The sequence below is a fragment of the Buteo buteo genome, chromosome 7, assembly GCF_964188355.1.
Source record: "Buteo buteo chromosome 7, bButBut1.hap1.1, whole genome shotgun sequence".
NCBI lineage: Eukaryota > Metazoa > Chordata > Aves > Accipitriformes > Accipitridae > Buteo > Buteo buteo.
In genome coordinates this window covers 24,046,077-24,060,976 of record NC_134177.1, presented here as the reverse complement: position 1 = coordinate 24,060,976, position 14,900 = coordinate 24,046,077, and the positions used below count along the sequence as shown (strand labels likewise).

At 37.8% G+C, this 14,900-nt stretch overlaps 1 protein-coding gene across 7 annotated transcripts in view; it reads right to left on the bottom strand.

Moving 5' to 3' along the window:
• Positions 1 to 14,900, bottom strand: part of PIK3CB (phosphatidylinositol-4,5-bisphosphate 3-kinase catalytic subunit beta) — a 116,966-nt gene that overhangs the window by 61,744 nt on the left and 40,322 nt on the right. For 4 of the 7 annotated variants that reach the window (XM_075031915.1, XM_075031913.1, XM_075031911.1 and 1 more), the window contains one exon: positions 2,729 to 2,860. The gene's annotated coding sequence lies outside the window, so the exon portion shown is untranslated. Of the gene's footprint in view, positions 1 to 2,728; positions 2,861 to 14,227; positions 14,338 to 14,900 lie in introns of those variants that run through there. The other 3 variants (XM_075031914.1, XM_075031917.1, XM_075031916.1) reach the window with 2 other exon arrangements.

Below are 14,900 nucleotides of genomic sequence, written 5' to 3'. Positions count from 1 at the left end.
TTGGAAGGGACCTCTGGGAGTCATCTGGTCCCAAGATTAGTTTCACCACTTAAAGATTAGTTTCACTGAACTTAAAGCATGCTGCTTAGGAGTTCACACAGTTAATTTTCAAAGTCTCCACGGATGGAGGCTCCACAGCCTCCATGAACAACCTGGTCCAGTGCTTAACCACCCTCACAGTGAGATTTTTTTTTTCCTTATGTTCAATTGGAACTTCTTTTGTTGCAAGTTGTGCATTCTGCCCCTCACATTCTGTCTTTCCCTCCACCTCTCAGACACCTGGCCACATCTTCTCTATAATCCTCCTTCAGGCAGTAGAAAACTCTAGTAAAGATCTTTCTCTCCTTGACTTCTCCAAACAAAGGTCACACGTACGCCCCACCTCAAATGTCACAGGCTGCAGCACCCTAATCACCTCAGCAGCAGCCCTTCGCTGGACTCTCTCCAGTTTGTGAGCACCTCTCTTGTTCTTGAGGGCCCAGAACTGGAGACTGTGTTCTGGGTGCAGCTTCAGAGGTGCTGAGTGGAGGGGAATAACCGTTTCCCTTGACCGGCTGGGCTACACACTCCTGCTGAGGCAACCCGGTGTGTGGTTAGTCTTGACCACCGCAAGGGTGCATTGCTGACTCACACTCAACCTACCGACCCCCAGAAAAGCTGCTGCTACCTTCAGAGGCTTTAGTAGCTGCCTTTAGCACTCAGTCCCGGGCCCAACTGGGGCATGGGGTTACTTTTCCACAGCTGTGAGATTCAGCATCTTCTTTTAAGATTCCACAAGAACTTCACCTGGCTTTTCACCTGTGACTATAGACACTACGCAGACTTTATTTTAGTACCTTCATGAAGGATTCCAATTGCAAAATACTTTGTGATGATTGAAATCTATACGAGCATACATGAATGTCCAAATCTAAACAAACCAAAAAAAGGTTCAAAAGTATTTCCCCAAAAAGGACAAATTAGAATTGATTTTAGGTTATAACATCTGAATTCTCTAAGTCCCTTAAAAAAAGGGGGGGGGGGCAGGGCAGGAAACACAAATTTACTGGCTGCTAAACACATGAGCAAGTTTTGTGCCTGGCATAAGCCTGTAAACAATGATTTAAAATTACTAAAGCTGTCTCCAGTGGACATTTCTCATTTCACTTGTTTGGAGAGCTCAGTTTCAATTTTATTCCCCATCTGTTTCCGTAACTTGATTAGCAGAGTCAAGAACTAATTTGTCAAAGTGTGTAAGCAGCAAATAGGTATTATTTTATTTGGACATTGTGACAGGTGGCTGTATTTCTACTGTCTAGTAAGTCAGTAAAAGACAAATAACTTTATACAACACAGTTTCTGAAAATATCAGAGGTCAGAATTCAAGTATCAGGTGCTACAAGAACCTTCTGCAAGTATGTTTACGGGCCACTTGACATATGGCCTATATCAGGAACTGATACAAATTTACACATGTTGACTTAAAATTGTAGCTTTTGCTTCAAGTATTTACAGAAAGGGAACTAACACCCACATTAACCTCTTTAAATCCATGTTTAATTGAAATGTTACAATTTATTTCCTGCCTTTTAAAAAAAAAAGTTATCAATCCAAATGTGTTATTCCACCAGCTAAAAACACTGTAGAAAAAATACCAAGTAGGAAAAGTTTAGCTTGTCTGACTAGGTTTCACAGATGTTTTTCTACCCAAATTATGACACCATGTACACATCCCTTTTTAAAGAAGAAGCTAAGAAGAGTCATTTCCTCTTGGCAATAAAGCAATATGCCAAAATATACTCGTTGTAGAGTAAAACCATTTTCCACCCCCTTTCAGTGGCCAGATATTTTTCATTCCTAACTATGCATTCAACTGTATTTCCAATGACTCCTGCAGAATTACATTCACATATCACATAGTATGAGTAAAATCTGCATCAGACAGAAAACGATGCAGATTTTTCCCAGTTTCTAACCTCTATAAGAATATGTATAAACATCTTACAATACAATGCAAACAAGGTAACAGAAGAATGATTACATTTCCCATCTCAAGCAAGTGAAGCACACAGAAGTTAAGAATTATACTGTATCAGTATATAAACATTTAGGTATCTAGTACCAAAAGGTGTAATCCACAGTCTCCAAGTTAGGTAGCTAAAGTCCTTATATCATAAATGAAACACACACATCTCAGCCTAGAATTCACAAAAGCTAGAAGTTAACTAGAAACAGTGAAGAGAAGACGTATCTGAGATCCATAAATTGAAGACTTATGCTAGTTTGATGGATGATGAAACTGCAATATGAGACAAATATTAAAATACTGACAACAAAAATATCAAAGTCACACAAAAAGTGCCAGCAGTGAAAAGTTACAGCCAAAAAAACAATTATATTTTCAAATTCCCTGGAAGATACAGGCAGGGCTTTAACTTTTGCTAGCAAATCAGGGCTTATATGTAACTACATCTATACTAGGCCCCTTCCTGCTCAAAACCATGCTCAGAATACATAGGAGCCAAGAGAAAAATCTGAAGCCTATCTAAATTTCATAAGATACAACTGCTTCCAAGATGGGAGATGCTTCAGTAAAGAGTCCAAAAGATTGTCCATTACCAGCTGATCAACTGAAATGAGTATGGAGTCACAGATTTATTTTTTTAAAGCAACTATAATGAGGTTAAATACAATTATAGCCTAATAACCATACTACTGACTTTACAAGCAAAAAAAAGAAAAGACCCACCTCTAATACTTACTCCAGAGAACCTGTTCCTGTTTCAGTCTGACTGTGTAGTGAAGACACTTTTATTAAACATCATTTTCTTACTATTACCCTTGTTTTCTCAGAAGGTTCCACAAGATGACTTAAAGTGACCTAAAAAAGCAAAACACAACATAATGTAATTAACCAAATGAGAAAATCAGCAATTTATAGTTAGTTTAATAGCTCCATAAACTTTTTGTGCAGAAATATCTAATTAACAACACATTTTCATTCTCTTTGAATACTACAGTACCATCTTCACATTACATAATCTGTTAAATCAATATCAAATCCTCAAACACTCAGTTACAAGAAAAAAAGGAAAGAAAAAATATGTAGAAGATGCCATTTATTCTAACAATATAGGTATCATAATCATGAATTACATAGTCAAAAACATTTTTTAGCTGCTACAAATATTTTTAAATTTTTGTACACTCAATTTAGATCATATCAACAGACGTCCATTGCAATTAAAGACAAAAGAAAGGGAAATAGAGTTGCCTTCACTCTCCTGACCACATCTTCTCTTTTACGCTTGGCTGTAAGCTAGGGTTTTGGGAGGGGTTTGTTTTTTCTTTAAAAAAAGACTGTAATGTCATCTGTAGTTCTATTGTGGAGAATTTGAGTTGATGACACAAGTGATCCCATCTTCCTATTCATATTTCAACTTGTGAAACAGCAGGAGAAAAGTTCAATAGGTCTCCTCTTATCAACATCCTCTAGATGTACAGGACCAAATACCTCCACAGAGCCAGGACATCTCCATTTAGCTCTACCTTGCAAACCAAGGTCTCAGCAAAGTGAAATAAACAAAAAAATATTTTAAACCCCCTTGAGAACAAAGCAGTGCTATCAGTTTGCGCTGATATTATCTACAGGTTTGTAGGCCAAGCCACAAAACGCAAGGCATGTAACTACACTCCTCCTCCCATAAACAATTCTTTTTTCTAAACCACACAAAGTAGTCCACACTGTACTTGTAGGAACTCAACACAGTACAGTGATCAGGGATGAGGGCTGTCATTCCCTCTGTCCCACACAGAGCAGAACCTCTCTAGGGATCAGCATGTAGAGCACCATGAAACAACTTAGATTTCTTCAGTGGCTTCGAGGGAAAAATAGTTGCTGCCCCATCTGCTTAAGTTTGAAAAAATTAAGTTACTGCTCGATGCACAATCTTTTGAAAACAACCTTGTGGTGCATAAAGGTATGAACTAGTCTAGAAACTTCTCACAATTAAAACCTAGGAGCCTACAGCAGGCAACAGCCAAAAAGGAAGACTAGAGAAAAACAAAGGCAGCCTTAACACGATTTAGACATTGCAAGGACAAAGGAACAGCGTGAACCTCTTATAACCAATGCTAAAGTACCAGTTTGGCATTAATGTTTTACAGCCAGGTCAATGTTTGTGTTTACGGAGTCAGAAAAATCAGAATCAATAGCTAGTGGCCAGAAGGCAAGAGCTTGTGAGGGGGTGTGAAATGCATTATACTATAGATACAAGATAAACAGTCATTATTTCCAGAACTTCCACCTGAGGAAGCAATCTTTCATGATCCACAGCCCCTCAAAGGGGGGACACAGTGTATGTCTGAAGTACCATACCCTGTGGCAGAAGCAGGATGTTATTTTAACTAAAAATTAGATATCCCAGCCTTCTAGAGGTTTCTGGCTAACTAGTCGCGTGATGACAAATCAGATGGTGGGACCCTAACACGCCATTCTAAATTCATAGGAAACCTTTCATGGGAAACCTATCAACACAGCAAAGAATGCTGTTTTGAAATTGCATATATGCCACTCTGGTATATATGATATAAATTTAACCCTAATAACAACCGCTTCCATAGAGGTTGGCAAACCACAGAGAAGCCTCCCAAATGCAATGTGGGAATCACAGGCAAAATGCACAATACTAGTATTCCAGTACCAGCACTGATATACTGGAAAAAACTGTGACCTTATTCCTTCCCTATACCATACTATCTACCCATTTTATTAAGTTCATAAATGGGAACAATGTGTAACACAGATGCATTGTCAGATTTCTTGACTAAAAGTGCATTTAAAAAAAAAAAAAAGAAAACCAAACAAGGCTGGCACTAAAAAAAAATGAAATGAGCTTTGTGAAATAACTCAAGTACAAGAAGAGGAAGCAGGCAGTCATATTAGTGCAGCAATTTTTGCTCTGAGCTGCCTTCCGTCTCATTCTTTCCTTTCTCTTCATGCCACATAGTGCAAACTGTGACCTGGAATGGGAGACAGCTGCTTGGCTCCTATCATGCTTCAAATCATTCCCATCTTAGAGTCAACCTCCTGCACTGTACTCATCTCTAAGACACTGGTGAGGCAGGGAGAGCTAATGTTCCTCATGCCTTATTCAGAATTCGGTGAGAAATAAATACATAGCAGCACAGTAGTCAATGCACTGGCACCCAATCTGAGGGTTAGGCACATGCATAAAGCCCAGAAAATATCTAGGGTCGATAAATTGTACACATTTTACAAGCCAGTACATTGTGAATAGCTCCTGTCATAGTTTATCAGTTCCTGTGTTCTCCACAGTCTCTTGCTTGCTAGATTTCTGCATGCTTCCCTACAGCTATCTGTCCTTGTCCCCCCTCTATTCTCACAGTAGTTTGCATCTCCACTGCAATTCAGACATTACATTAACAATAGGCTTCCTCCTGGTCCTCTGCAAGCAACCCTACACTGAGGATAGCTAGGGGAATGGCTAGCCCTCCAGACCTTAAAACACTTCTGATGCATACAAACTACCCACTACTATATTCAAGCATTAGAAACAAATCCTTCATTACAGGATGACAGCATGCAGCTTTATTTTTCTAGCTAACCAACCTTTCTGTTTTTCAGAACAGCCAAACAGAGTTTACAAGAGATGGTTATCAGCATAACTGCAGATCACATCATGGTCAACCCTTCACATGCCAGTACACTTTCTACCTTCAAAGCCTTAGAGGAAAATTTTTCAAAGGCTGATGACTATTTTACCTAACAGACCAAGGTACAAATTCTGTGGGCCTTTTCACTACTATAAACAGCTAGTGAGAACTCCAAACTACATAAGAAACATGCAAGCATAATTTCTGGGAACAGAGTAAAGACCAGAAAGACTTGAAGCAACTGCCTCACACAGTGAACACAAACTGGACTCTGATGAGCACGCACCTTTTCCCCACTGCATCTCTCTGGGGAATGTGGGGAAAAAATAAAACTCTCACCTGGATATTACCAGCAGGGCCTCCTTTATGGGGGTCTGTTGACTGTGAGCTCAGCCAAAAACACAACACAAAACCACCTTGGGCATTTGCCCTTGGGTCCACACTCATACCACTTCCATGGAAAGTACCACCAGGGACCTAACAGAGATCCTATTCCATTTCAGCTTGCAGCTCCTGCGTGAGAAGTTGTATTTTGTAAAATAATCATTTTTGAGAACCCTTCTGTCACACCTTTATTATATAGATACTGGTTTTATGTAAATTGTAACTGTTTTGGGAAAATCATTAACAACCTTATGAAATAATTCAGGAATCAAAATTGTGTGGTGGCAATCAAAATGCCTGTGACAATACAGTAAAACTTTCTACAGTTCTATAGCTACCCCCTATACTTTTTCATGTCCACAGAAACACTTATGAATATATGAAAAAAATTGTACCACAAGGGAAGAAAGGGGGAAGATGTACAAGAAACTTTTGCCTAAAACTCCTGTGTGGCACCTAATGTAAAACAGAAACAATTATAAGCCAGGGAAGTAGGCCACTCAGAAAGAAAAAGAAATTAAAAAAAAAAAGAAAAAAGAAAAATTCATTCATAAGCAATACAAGATGCCACACAAATTACTGGGCTAATTGTGGCCCTATGGTCTTCCTCTCTATAACAATTTCTAGACCCATCAGATAGGCTCCTCTGTGAATTCTGCCAGAGCACACAAAGAAACCATTTGTTAGAGAGGATACTCCGGGTTTGCTTTAGGATAAGGAATTCTCAGTGGGTTGAATGATATGATATAGCAGTTTCTTGAGTATCTTCCTCTCCGCAAATAAATCTTCTACTCTGGAAGGACGCACCGAGGAAGTCATCAGGACCAGCGCTGAGAGCACTAGCAGATGTTTTGGACAGCGACACATACAGAAACATACAGCTAGAGTATTTTATAGCTTTTGTTTCACATCTTCAGCTACCTCAAAGCTGTCTCGTGCATTTCATGCTCTCAATAGCACTGAAGATTGGACACATGAATGTCAAGCTGGATTAGCTGCTGTAGCATCCACTCAACAATGAAGAAACTCACCATTTCACCAAGTCTGAGACAAGAGGATTAACCATCAGTAAACACACCAAGTATCTTCAAATGAAAAAAATTCTGAGAAATAAAGCAACATTCTTTTCCCTCCTTCCTCAGTCCTAAATTTCAACAATAATATGCACAAAATTCTTCAAGAACTTTCACTATCAGTAATTAAGCCATTGTAACCCAAGTTCAGGAATTAAAATAGTGAGAAAAAGAAGAACTTGCAGAAGTGCACATTTGGCTAAATCACAGCAACTTCTGACTTCCACATACTGCACATCTTAGTGCAAATGTTGAAAATGCAAGTTAAAGTCTGAATCTGAAAAAATTATTTCCTATATATTGCATGGTGTTCTGTGCAGACTGATCCAAACAGTAAAACTGTACATAAACACCATCCTAATTATGCAGTACCCATACTCTCTTCAATGGCAGAGACCAGTTTTGACCTTTTAAAGGTGGCACTTATTTCTGCACTAACATCAAGAGACAAAATATTTTATTGATAATGGACAGCGTGCTGCTATACACACAGCAGTGTTCTTCCTGTGTTCTACTTTCACAAGTGGTGGTGGTTGGTCAAAAAACAATAATATCCTTTTAAAAAAAAAAAGCCTCAACCTTTTCTGAAACCTGTCACTTTAAAATGCAGAACACAACTGCTCTATGAAACCCATCTATCTCATAGGAAATCTTTTTAACCAAAACAAAACAGGCATATAGCTACAACCTCGCATCACATAAAAATACCCACAGAAAATAAAAACAAAAAAGATAAGCAGAGACAAAAACTGCAGAATACCAAGCTCTAAGTCAAATGAGTTGCAAAAAGAGATCTATGTCAGAACTACAAGTCAGTTCACAGCTTTTTCTTTTCCTTAAGAGGGACAAAACAAAGACCACAAAGCATTTTCATGAATAACTAGAAGATGTGGGTCAGCGTTATTCTTTAAGTTAAATGGATAACAGTTAGAAACATGACTTGAAGCTAAATTCAGTCACATGTCTTCATTAAGAAGACCTCAACAACATAATTACATTTATTCAGCGGGTGATTCAGAGCAGGAGCTCTGTACTCAACTGCTATGAATCACCCTCTAACGTAGTCATGTTCACTCTATCCAGAGAGCCAGCCTCACTAAACCCTCTCTCAAATCCCCTTCAGTGTCTAACAGACTTGTTTAAAAGAAATTTATACTCACACAAGCACATACTAATATGCTTTACAATAAATCAGGGTTTTTTTTACTTGGTGTACACACCCTACTGAATTCCTTTCAGTTTAGAACTGTAAGACAATACTAAAAAGATCTTGCAAGTTTTCATCAACTCTTTATTTTGAAAATACTGATTTCTAACAGGGTGTCAGTTACTGACATTTGAATTTAATTTCAGGGGGGTGGGGGGGGAAGGGCAGGCCAGGAATCCCTCTTTCACAGTGATATATCCTGATGGTGCTCAGGGTTAAGTTACCCAGTAATATTCCTACTCACTGTAGTTTAGAACTCAATACGACTTAAGTTGTGAGGCAAATGACAATCTTTTGTCCTTACAATCAAGTTAACAAGAGAGCAACAGACTTAGGGTTCTTACTGGCACTGGAAAATGAAGGACCTTCCACTAAAGGAGCAAAGAACAGATACTTCCAGATGGCAAGGTATCACCTGCACAATTTAGGATCAACAAACAAAAATCTAACACAAAATAATTTATTTTTATTTTCGCAGAATGCTTCAACCGTTTTTCTTCTGCTCTGCCACCTTCAGAAGAAATGCCTCTGGGCAAAGCAGAAGAGGAACACATCACTGTTAATGAAGCTTAACAAAAAAAGACTCCAGTAGATGGCAAATTTTTCCTCTCATTCTGTTAAGCAACCAATCATTCTCTGATTTGAGAGCAGTGTGCTGAAATCAAGATTAGCAAAGTCTCTTTATACAGGAGACCCTGCAAATGCGCTCAGTATTAGAGAGGGCTGGCTGCCAGTGCTGATAAGTTACAACGACAAATGCAGAATACCAAAACATCCTAGGGGAGATTCGGGGCTGGAGAATGTACTAGATCTGAGGGTACTCTATAACTGAAAAAGCACAAAGTTCTAGGCTGCACGTGACCATTTTATAAAAACAGCAGTGTTTTTATGATTTCAGATGACTCACAAACAAGTGCTTAGATTTGCTTTATATTGATTCATAAAACATGCAGTCAAATGAGTAACACTTTTCAGCTCATTTCCAGTTCCGGGCACAAGTGATTACCCAACTGGTTCAGTAGCTCCAAAGCTGGTGACAGACTCATCTGTGTGAAGATGCAAGTTCCTACTACCACCTCCTCCCAGAGCCCACAAATCACTTACACCTCTAGGACAGTGCTGCAGCTTTTCTAAATCTGATTCACTAAATCTGAGTTACAGAAGTGAAGAATTAGAAGCTGTGGTCACAGAGCAGTACTCCTCTTCCAAGAAATCCATACCTGTATGCGCATGCACACACACACAGTGTGAAGCTCAAAGGCTTGAGGCTGAGCTGACTTAACCACTAAGCAGTTTAGGCAGGTGCAAACAAATCCACCACCCTGCACAAGCCCTTGTGACATCTACAGAGATGTTTGCAAGAGTTAACGAACTGCCAATCAACTGGTCTGCAATCACTGCACACCCTCAGCAGTCATACTGCTAAAATTCATCTTCCTGAATACTAAAACAGATCGCAAGCAATAATAATAAAAACTGATTCTGCATGGATTTTCATTACATCTAAAGAAGTATTTGAAAATAGAAGTCTCAGTAAGGGGACCATTAATTGCCAGCAGCACAGCAATTCCTATACCTGTGAGATGTCAGTGAAGCACTGGTTCTTTTGGTCCTGTATCACACCATAATTATTCCCCATAGCTTTAAAAAGTAGGTTTTAAAACAAAAGTTAATTATTGGGCATAACACAGAACACAAGGACTTGCTGAGGAACAAAATTACCTCTATAACATCATTTTTTGATAAAGAAATCATATTCATTTAATGAGCTCAAGGCCATTTTCAGACATTCTGAAGTTTATGAAGTCCTTCTCCACGATTTTCCTCTGATTGGCTTACACTCTGAAGACTTAAGTTGCATAGCTCTTGCTGACTAGGCATTTCCTCAGAATTCAGGATATCTGGATATGGCCTTTATTGTTGATGCCTTTTTTACTCAACTAGTGTGTCACAGATGTAAAAACACTGCAAAAAACTCTACTGGTTCCACCCAAAACTTACTAAATAAGTATTTACTTGCATTTTAGACAGAGAAATAAACCAGTGAGTCTTCATCTCAGCTCTGCAAAGATCTTATCACAATTATTTAGTTACTTGAAACATTATTAATAGGACTACTCATGATTTGTTTCTTATGATCTCTTCTGTGCAGTCTGTTTTCTTCACTACTTTCACATGCTGATGTTTCACTTCCCATTTACATTCTGTTAAATGCCTAATATGGTGAAACTATGCAAATTTACTTCTATTTAGTTCCCAAATTCTGCTTTTTCTTATATGCATGTTTAATTGTATATAAATGACAACAGATTAGTAGAGTTATATAGCAAGACTAAGCAATTAATTTTTCAGTAACTAATTGTTATGAGCCAGTTTGTGAAGCTACTTCCCACTCTGCTCCAGATAGCAGTTTAAAGGCTCTGTTCTTTACAATTAAAACAAACTGCAAACTGTGGATTGCAAAAGATTATGAACGAACACAGTAGTATCTAGCTATGTATACTTCAAAGACATGCTGCTGTGGTCCAACTTGCTGTTTGATTCCAAATATTACCCATAATAAATATCAACAGTACTTCATCACTAACATCATGTATATAGTAACTACTATCTGAAACCAAAAGCAATCATTAAGAATATTTCTCGTGCTGAAGAAGGAAAAATTCAAGCATCTAATAAATGCAGTTTACCTTCAGCTATATCCAACACTGAAAAGGAAATCTATTAAGCTATTTTAGGTAATGAAACAGTGCATTTTAATTTGGTCTTGCTCCCTACTCCCCCCTCTTTCAGGTAGTGAGATTTCTATTGCCTCATATTCCAGTGCTGAAAACTCAGGGTGTTATCAAAGGACTTGCAAGTTATACGCCACAAAGTGCAAATTCAGGTTCTTGGTGTGTGTACGGAAACACTCCAAGAACCTCAACTGTGTTACAAAACTGAAAGGGAGAGCATCACCAGGGGAACGTGGAAGCAAGATGAGCAGAGTTTGAAGAAAGCAAGGACAGCCACCGTCCTGCTCCTATTAGCTGCTCAACAGCAAACCTGATATGCATTTAAATGGGTGGGGAAAAACAGGCAAAACTGAACAGAAAACTAATACCAAGCCTGAATAAAAGTTTGGGCTTTTGGTTTAATTCTTACACTTCCTCTGAAACATTGAAATGACAGAAGCTTTATAATATCCCTATTCCTTCTAGCCCTTACATATGAATTAAGATTGGCAGTATAACGGCAATCAGTGCACAGTTTACAATATAGAATGTATCTGGGAGTGATTTTGAGACCAAATTTTCTAATATAAAATTAAACAATCACATTCCCAGGTTCAAATATAATCCTTCACATTATTACCTATATCAAGATTATTTTATCCCTTTTGTTAACTATTTTTGCTTTAATATAATAAAAGCTGCGATGCAATATATATTGACAGACTGTCTTCCCTTAATGCCTCTTTACCTAAAAGTTCTATAACCTTCTCAATCATGTGGTACATCCATTATTTAACAAGAAAAAAATGTGTGGCTATCAAAGATTCTGTCTTCCCAGAGCTGATAAACAATTCCTAGTATCACCAACAATTTTGATTTTTTTTTAAAAAAAAACAAAATTCCCCTCCATATTAAAAAACTTAATCATGTTTCTTTATGGAAGTTAATACATAACAAAACCAGGAAGAATAACTCAACAAGTATAAAGCTACCAGACTCTGTTCATGGAAGTTTAGGTGGGTTTTGAGTGGCTATTTTGAGGTTGGTTTTTGTTGGTGTCGTCCCTGTCCCCCCCCCAAAAAAAGTAAAAATATTAAGCTTAATTTCAACATGACAACTCGTAATAGTACATAATTTAAGAACCCTAAATTTGCACTCCCAGGCTAGAAGCAAGGGAGTGGTTGGGTTTAAAAAAAAAAAAAAAAAAAAAAAAAAAGAGAAACACACACCACACCAAAAAGCCGAAATGACCTTCCTCTCATCAAATCAACAGTTCAAATCTGGATTTGGATCCAAAAGTCAGATTTGACTAGTATTTATATGTTTTACACTGCTTTTAGATGTATCACTGAAAACTACAGAAACACTTGATGTAAAAAAAATCCAAACAAACAAACAAAACCCAACCTAAAAACCTCTATTTTCATCAGCTGCAATGCTCAGCACAGTAACAGACTATACAGCATTTTTCAGCTTCCTTCATTAATGTACTGAAACCTTTTCATTAAAGAACAATCTTTTCTACAGGTTTATTTCTGACAGAAGTAAAAGCTTTTTGTGGCATCAGGGAACACTGCACTGAGAGATTTACTTCTATATTCTGAGAAGGAACAGAGCTATAGTCATACTAGAGCTGTAACTTGCTCCAAGTACCCTTTTCAGTACATTGCCATGTGTATTCCCCTCAGCAAATTTTGCAAAAAGAGTAGCAACAGTTATGACCCCATGTGATAGCAGCACTGGCAGAGCACAGAAATACTTGGGGAATAAGCTTCCTCCATAAAGCAAGCAACCTGCTTGGCAGATCTCTAACATAGATGAACTTCTTATCCTTAGTATCACAGATGCTATGGTGAATATAACGGCTCTAACCAGATTAAGAATAATTCTATATTCAATATGATCAAATTGCAAAGCAATTCCTGACACTGAGATGAAATATGAACAGCAAGATGGAAAGAATAAAATACAACCCTCTTAACTTTCTGTGTAATGTCTCTAAAACTCCAAGACTAAAGAGGAACCTGACAAAGGCTGGACTGAAAAGGATATGTTCCCTGACACTTTCACAGGCAATATGTGGAAGGACTGAGAAGAGGAGGCAGCAGATGCATTCTGGAGAATGTATTTATCCTCCTGCTACCACTGAATTACGAGATCAATATTTACATCAGTTTCTGGCAATAGGCACCTAAAAGCTCGCTCTCTGATAAATGAGAACAAGCTCCTCCTCCTTCCAGAGCAAATGACTAGAGAGACTTACTTTCTTTTGACAACCACTTTGACTACATGAGAACAACTTTCTGTTCCAGAGCATGCTGCTTCACCTCCAAATAACAGTAGTAGTACTAGTAGTAGTATACAAGGTATATAAGCCTGGGCCTGTAGAAGAGCACTTGAACAGCAGCATTTGTACTTAAGAAAGCAATTCTTAAAATATGCCATAAAATCAGAAATCAAAGAAGTGACTCTTGCAAATGAAAGCAAAGGCTTTTCAGTTTTCACACAAATAATACTAGTTTGACCATGATACAAATTTCTCACTACCACACTTGACAGCAAGAGTGATTTATCAAGGGTACAAGTCTCAAGGAAAGACTTGAAAAATATTTGCCGTAACTCCTTTCAAATTCCCTCCCATGATAAATCAAAAACGAAACAAACCCCCTCTGTAATCCTATTTGACTTTTCACAAGTAAATCCCGGGGGGGGGGGGGGGGGGGGAAGTACATCACAGAAAAACAGAAAACTAAAAAACACTTACACCATTTCATTTGCCACCACACCCCCAAAAAATCTTTCTTCAGGTTAATCACCAAAATGTAGAAGCTTGAGCTTAAAGTTTCAGGAATGCTACCATTTCCAAACACTCCTTCTTACATAAGGGGTTTAACCAACCACACTGCCTGTTTTTCAAGAAAACCGCCATTACATAGGTGGAAACCCTTTATTACTCCCCAAATAGAGTTTAAAAAAACACAGTAAAAGTAGCATGCTACTTTCCTGGTCAACAAGCATCAATTAAATTAACAATGAAGAAGCAACTTTTGGCATCAAGAGGGTGGAAAATTTTCATAATAATTGGTATATATTAGGTCTGGCTCTTTTGAGCTTTATCAGTATAGCACACATGGCCTGCGTCTCATTCTCATAAGCCAATAACTCCAGAAGATCGGTCTTAAGCAGTGACCTACCAGTATTTTAAAAATCAGCAAGCAGTGACAGGAAGACAAAAGGAGACACCAAATGCTGAAGGCCTCTTTCAACCCTGTAGTTGCATGCAATAAAAGTTGACAAGTTATCAAAGTACAAATAAATCTGAAAATACAGCAACATGATTTGTGAAAATCACATTAAAAACAAAGTAACTTGAGGACACTAAAATGATCAGCTGCAGTAATAGATTAAGACAAGAATTGCTCTGCTTTCTCATAAAATTTACTTAGAAGCTAACTGGAACAGGAATATTAACTCAGAGAAAACAGCTATAAATAGAAGGTGGTTAATCATTCAAATTTCTATTCCCATGACAACAATACACGAAAGATTCTAACTTCTGAATCTTTTAATATGATGCTTTAAAAGTACTTTAGCTGCTGCACTAGTCTGCTTCTACCTACTTTTTAGGAATAATTTCTTTTTTTTATATACAATAAAGGAGATTTTCTTTCAACAAAAGCATTTTCAAAAACTAGACAAAGTGAGGTTGTGCATCAGCTGGGATGATTAAAGGTGGCCACTTAAATGAGGCCACTTAAAAATACATTTACCTTTTCTCCATCCTAATATAAAGCACATAAAACCTATTTGCTATTCATTTCAACTACCGTAGCTGCTACAAAGTATTTTTCAATTAAGCATTTGCAT